Raw genomic sequence first — 7,071 nt, forward strand, 5'->3', positions numbered from 1 at the left:
TACCTTGCTAATCTGCACCACACAGAATGCATACCCAGAAAACAGCCCCCTACCATTTTATCAAAGCTTTAATAATGGATTGCTATAGCAAAGTCTCATATGACTCGGGCTTCGTGACTTTTACAAAATATACTGGGAGACGCTCTACAAGTGCACTAGGACATATCATAAATAATTCAAAGTAAACTTGTCAGATGAACAGAGTACCTTTTGCAAGGCGGCATCTTTGCTTTGTGCAGATCCCCTGGCTAATTCACAAATCTCAGTTATTCACGATGGGTCTCTCAGTTGTTTTAGGGAAGGCTTCACTGTATCATTAGTTCTCATGGTGTGTCAGTGAAAATACATTGTTTTGTTGAAAATCAGGAAGATTAAGGATGTAGCAACCAATAAGCCAAATCAAACCAAACAGCCTTTGTCATATAAAAGGTTTGCCAAATAGAAAGGTATTAGGATACAAATGGGCAAACCAATTAAATACAACTGGCATAAATTTATGCAAATTACACTTGAGATTTCAAGTAAGGAAAACTAGCCAAGTTTTGTCTTATTTGTGCCATATGACGCCAGTTCCTGTGCTCCTGCCTTTAGGTCCTATGGGCTTAAGTGGGACCTTAGTGATGCATAGACTTTGCGACAGCCCACTGCACAGGGGGGAATTTCAGTCTCCAATACAATCCGCCCACGCCCTCCGACTTTCTATCTGAGGCACTTCCTGATCCCGTGTCTTCTTTGAAGATCAGTGTCCCAGTCAGTCTAATAGATTCTCCATGGATCCCTAGGCTGTATTTCATCTGCGTACTGGGCCTGCCACTGTACTTGCATTTCAGACTATGTGGTGCTACCTTGCCAAGGTGTAGTGTGAAGTTCGGTTACACTATTTCCTACTCAGCAGGTCCAACAAGCATGCACTAGAAAGGTCATATTAATCTTTAGATACTGGATTAAATGTCGTCAGCACTGTTATTCCACAGCTTGCCTGCATTACAGAGGCTACCATCTTAATTGAGTTTCCTAAATCACCTCCCAGCCGTTCTCCGTGGTAAGGGTGATGCATTAACTTTCCATATACTGAATATTCCTGTTTGATTCCTTGCTCTAAAAGACACTTGTGCATTAAAGGGGCACAAAAGCATACGGTCTCTTAATGCAGTGTTAACATTTTACATAGCCTGCGCTCAGTCGCATTTCATGGCATTTGTTTCTCATGGGTTGGCAATCCCAAAATAGAGCTTTAGACGTGGAGATCTTGCTTTTAACACAGCCAGCCAAGTAATTTGATGCCCATTATAAAAAAAATCTATATTCTTTAGAATGGTTTCTACAATAAAGCTACTAATAGCCAATCTCCACCTGGAAAAGGGTGCTAGACGGTGACTACTTTTCCCCCTGCCTTTTAAACTAATTTTATTCCAATAGGTTACATTCTCAGCAGTCATAACCTTAATCTTGGATATTAGCTCCAATTTAATGAGTGCACTTTGAAAACTGAATAGGCTTTTCATTCTATCTACTGTCAGTAATATCAGGAGATAAACTAGTTTCCTTAGTAAAAACTTCCTTGTCTATAGATGGGCTGACTCAGGTGGTAAAAGATGGGTACTTCTGAAAAGAATATTAGCTTCCTCAAAACTGTCTTGTTCATATTCCCCTAAGTCTATCTAAGGTCACAGGCTTTGATATGGCAAATTCTAAAGACAAAGTCAACTCTACCATTCTGGGTTTGGAAATTATGTGACTAAATCCAGAACCTCTGATATAAGCTCACCCTTATCACTTACTTCTGTGTACTTTCTGAACTTAATAGCCACACAATCCCCAATAAATGGCCATTTATTTCAGCTTGTTTTTTTAACAAGGCTCTTAATTGCAGATTTCTGTATTTATTTTTATCACACACAAAAGTAGGCTACCCATAAGTTTTAAAATGGAGCATTATAAAAAATAACAATGATGGATGTGGGCCTATATTTTCAAGAATGATTAATTATTTTGGGTGCCCAACTTGAGAGAACTCAGAAGGTCATGAATTTCAGAGGGCTGGTTTTTTAGCATTTCTGAACATCAGGCCCCTTTCAAGGTGTCTGAAGTTAGTCACTGAAAAGAACTAGTTTATTTGGCTTTAAAATAGTTGTGCAAATCATCATGGTATCTGAGCAATGAAGACCACATTCCAAGGTAGGCTTGAAACACTGACCGCGTATAGGAGCCTATTGCACCATTAAGACACCCTGCTGAAACTGCTATAAATGGTTTTGTGATTTGTTCTGATTCCTATGGAGGGGTTGTGGCAGTGGATGTGAATCATTGCCAAAGAGTCACACTTACTGTATGTCACAGATAATAGTAAACTATTTATAGCTAACCTAGCTTACCTCAGCAAACAGGTTTTTGTTTTGACTTTGGGCACTGCAGCAACAACCCACCTTTGTGGTCCCACTATAGTCCTTGTCCGGCATGAAAAATAGAGATGTCTATTTAGAAACAAAAATGTATTTTTAGAACAGAAACTAAATCAGAGCTTAATCTCTACTCCCATTTGAACTCAACTCTAAAAATTTATAAATAAATTTATGGAGATATCCTATCTCCTAGAACTGGAAGGGACCTTGAAAGGTCATTGAGTCCAGCCCCCTGCCTTCACTAGCAGGACCAAGTACTGATTTTTGCCCCAGATCCCTAAGTTGACCCCTCAAGGATTGAACTGATAACCCTGGGTTTAGCAGGCCAATGCTCAAACCACTGCTTTCCCATCCAGATAATTCATTGGATTTGGCTCCCTCAGACTCCTGCCTGATCCCCGAGTTGAAGAAAGACCACTATGGGAAGAATTTCAATTATGATAACGAGGCGATCACAGCAGTTGAGTTTCTGGACATGCAGGACAAGGACTTCTAAAAGATGGGCACAGCCAGCTGCAGCAAGATGTCGAGAGATTATATTGAAAAATAAACAAACAACTGAACGCAAATGATGGTTTTTTTTCTTTGTCAGGCTAGAAACTTTCTGAATGCCCCTCATAATCCTCATGTCTGTAACATGCTTATGACATCTGTTAATAATCTATAAACCATTTATAAACTAACCTTAATACAAAATTTGACCCATATTACAAAACAAAAGGGCAGTACTCAAACACTAATAAGTTAACCAGTGTGGCTATCCGCAGTTCCTTTAACCTCTCTACATCCTTCAGGTTTTGGTTTATCAATGCGGCAGATTCTCCAAAGCATTAAACTCCTTTCTAGATGTGGGGATCAGAAATGTATATATTGTGTATCCCACATGGCACCTGGTTTACATAGGGTCGGTTCAGATCCTTGGATCTTCATGGGTAGACTCAATGGCAGGAGTGGGGACTCAGTGCACCACTTGATAGATATCTTTGAAGTCTAAGGATATGTCTAGGGCTGTTTAATTGTGGTGTAGATGTTCAAACTTGGGCAGGAGCCTGGATTCTAGGACCCTGCAAGGTGGGAGGGTCTGCACAGAGCTCGGGCTGCAGCCCGAGTGTCTACAAACAGCCCTTACCCCGAGCCCTGTGAGCCCGAGTTAGCTGGCAAAGGCCAGCCGCAGATGTCTAACTGCTGTGTAGACATACCCAAATGGGCTCCACACAACAGCATGGATCAGATTGCAGGACTGGGGCCATAGTGACAATACCACCACTTGTGTGTTCTTATCCCAGGCCAATACAACGTAATATCTTGTTTCCCTTGTTTATGGCACTTATGCCCAGCTCCTGTGGATGCAATCCCTCTTCCATGATAACCTTTCACATTTTCCTGGCCTTTAAGTGTGTTAGCGTTGCACTACTTCACTATAAAAGCTGAGACTAAAAGCACTGTCACTATGACATAGCTGACCACATCTGGAATCATTGGATAGACAGTACAACTGCTAGAAAAAGTACCCAAGCATGACATCTGTGGAGGTTTCTTTTCTAATGTCTGTATATGCTATAGCTGCACAGTTTGGAAAAATAAGGGTTTTATATTTGTGTTTATTAACAATGCCACTTAACAGTATTTCCCTCTAATGTGCTTTATACATCAAACCTGTCTACAGTTTAAAAAACAGTCCTGTGTGTTTAAATGTCTGTTGCCAAACTCTCTCATATGGCTCTTTTAACTTGTGAGAATATTCGTTCCAGCCACGGAACATACATGGGCGCACCCATCTGTTCAGAGCTTGCTGCTCCAGGAAGTGACATGGTTAAGAGTGATGGCAAAGCGGGAAACGGAGCAGCTTGCTTACTAACGGGCAAGTGGCGTATGATACCAGTTTAGTCAAACGTTCGTCACCCACCAATCCAAGGACAGACGGTGTTTTCCCATGACATGACAGTCAGATTCTGGAGAGGGCTCGAGAGACTGTTCTCACAGGTACGGACTCCTATCCCGTAGTGGGATCTTAACTTGGTCCTCTCTAGGCTCACTGGCCCGCCCTTTGAGCCGCTGGGTTCCTACTCCCTTTCCCACTTGTGGCAGTGCAAGGTCGCATTCCTGGTGGCAGTGACATCGGCAAGACAGGTCTTTGAAATTAAAGCCTTGACCTCAGAACCTCTGTACACCATCTTCTACAAAGATAAGGTTCAGCTGCAGCTCCACATGGCCTACCTGCCAAAGGTGGTCTCCACCTTCCATATGAACCAGGACATCTTCCTCCTGGTGTTGCATCTCAAACCTCACAAGACCAGTGAGGAGAGGCCTCTTCATGCCCTGGATGTCCAGAGGACCTTGGCTTTCTACTTAGAACATACCAAGCCTTTCCGAAAATCAACTCAACTCTTCATCAGTACAGCGGATAGGATGAAGGGCCTCCCGGTGTCCTCGCAGAGGATTTCCAATTGGATCACCTCATGCATAAGGACCTGTTACGACCTGGCGGGGTTCCGCTGCTGCCGATTGTCAGAGCCCACTCGACGATAGTGCAGGCGTCCTCGGTGGCCTTCCTGGCGCACATCCCCATCCAGGACATCTGTAGAGCTGCAACGTGGTCCTCTGTTCACATGTTTACTGCTCATTACGCCATCACTCAGCAGGACAGAGACAACGCTGGGTTCGGCAGAGCTGTGTTACAATCTACATGTCCATGAACTCCTACCCACCTCCAGGGGTACTGCTTGGGAGTCACCTAATCTGGAATGGACATGAACAAGCACTCAAAGAAGAAAATACAGTTACCTTTTCCGTAACTGGTGTTCTTAGAGATGTGTGGCTCATGTCCATTCCACAACCCGCCCACCTTCCCCACTGTTGGAGTTTCCGGCAAGAAGGAACTGAGGGTGGGGGGGAGCCGGTGGCGCCCCTTATACCGCACCACACGGGCGCCACTCCAGAGGGCGCCAGAGCCGTTCCCCTACGGATACTGCTGAGGGAAAAACTTCGGGCACCGGTGCATGCGGTGAGCACACACACCTAATATGGAATGGACATGAGCAACACATCTCGAAGAACACCAGTTACGGAAAAGGTAACTATCTTTTACTCAATCACTTGGTACCTCATTTTTTGGATCTAAAAATGGAGATAATACTCACCTTTGTAAAGCGTTTTCAGACCTTTAAAATTAGTTTTTAGTATAAATTTTAGTATTTACATTTAGTTTAGTTTTGCTAATCACTCATACATTTTGAACTAGCAGGCAGCGGGTAATCCAATTACCTTTTAGGATTTTCCCCCAAAGTAAACAGGTTATTTCCCCTCGGTTACAATATTTTTCTATCTAAATCTCATGACTCCTAGATACTATTTTTTCTGAGTATCACTTCAGAGTTGTTTACTAAAAACTAATCAGATCGCTTTCCTAAAAGTAAATGGATTATGTCACCAAGCAATCGTCAAACACAGATTATTTCAAGGAGGGAAGGAGAACATGCCAAGGCTATCATAAATTGCCAGTGCTCAAGGATGATTCTTATACTAGGGTATCTCCTCATACCTTGGCAAACACACATAAGTAAAACAAAAATCAATATAAACAGGGAAAGAAAGAAATCCTCCTGCTTTATCAGAGCTCATTTGGACTTAGCAAACACATGGTCCGTTAGTGGAAAATGTGCCTTCTATGGTGCAAGAATATCAAGGTTTCTCGGAGAATCATTTCCCCAACCCATGAGAATGTCACAGACACGCTAGCTCTGCTAAAGCTAGTGTGCTAAAAAACACAGTTTAGCTGGGGGATAGCATGGGTGGTGGCTTGGCCTAGTCACCCAAGTATATACCAGGCAGTCCAGGCAGGTTTGTACGCATGTGGCTAGCCTAAGCAGCCATATGTTCTACTCTGCTGCACTGCTATTTTGGGGGCACTAGCTTGAACACAGCTAGCCTATGTCTGTCTAGCCAACCTAAGAAGCATGCTCCTGGCTGCAATGTAGAAGTATCTACAGAGACACACCAAAAAGGCGAAGGTGAAGGGGCGCCCTGGAAAGGTGGAGTTGGTTGATCGATTGAAGCCTAGGGACTGTCGCTAAAAGCCTATAAAGAAGGTTCCTAGGGGCTCAACTTAGTTCTAGTAGGGATGACTGTCTGCATAGATATTACCTGAATTTTGCAATTCCAGCGGTATTAAACCAAATTAATTCAATTTGCTTTTTATTTAAATATACACACACTCACTCTATTCTTTATATATAATGGACTCTTGACTCCTTTCTGTTCTTCTTCCCCTTCCTGACTTTAAATGAGTCTGTAGATCACAATTCCTTGCCATAGCTATAATGGGAGACTTGCCAAAAGCTAATCAGATTATTTTTCAGGAATACTTGATAAATAATCAAAGAACATTTCCTTTTGTTATCAGGATTACATTTAAATTCTATTTTTAACTTGATCACTTTATTAAAAAGTAATGACTACGTAGATAGGTGAATTACATTCAGGATTACATTTTGTGGTGGTGTCTTGTTACCGCCAGGTTGCTTTGCTGAATTTTTGCCCGCACTCTCGGTGGCACCACTTTTGAGCAGAAACCACAGTATCTCTCCTCGTACATGACCAGGAACTTGATAGCCATTTCCTTCACTTGTCTGTGCCTCCTTTATGCCAGAGATAATTTTCCCTTCAAAAG

The sequence above is a fragment of the Trachemys scripta genome, chromosome 7 (assembly GCF_013100865.1).
Source record: "Trachemys scripta elegans isolate TJP31775 chromosome 7, CAS_Tse_1.0, whole genome shotgun sequence".
Classification (NCBI taxonomy): Eukaryota; Metazoa; Chordata; order Testudines; family Emydidae; genus Trachemys; species Trachemys scripta.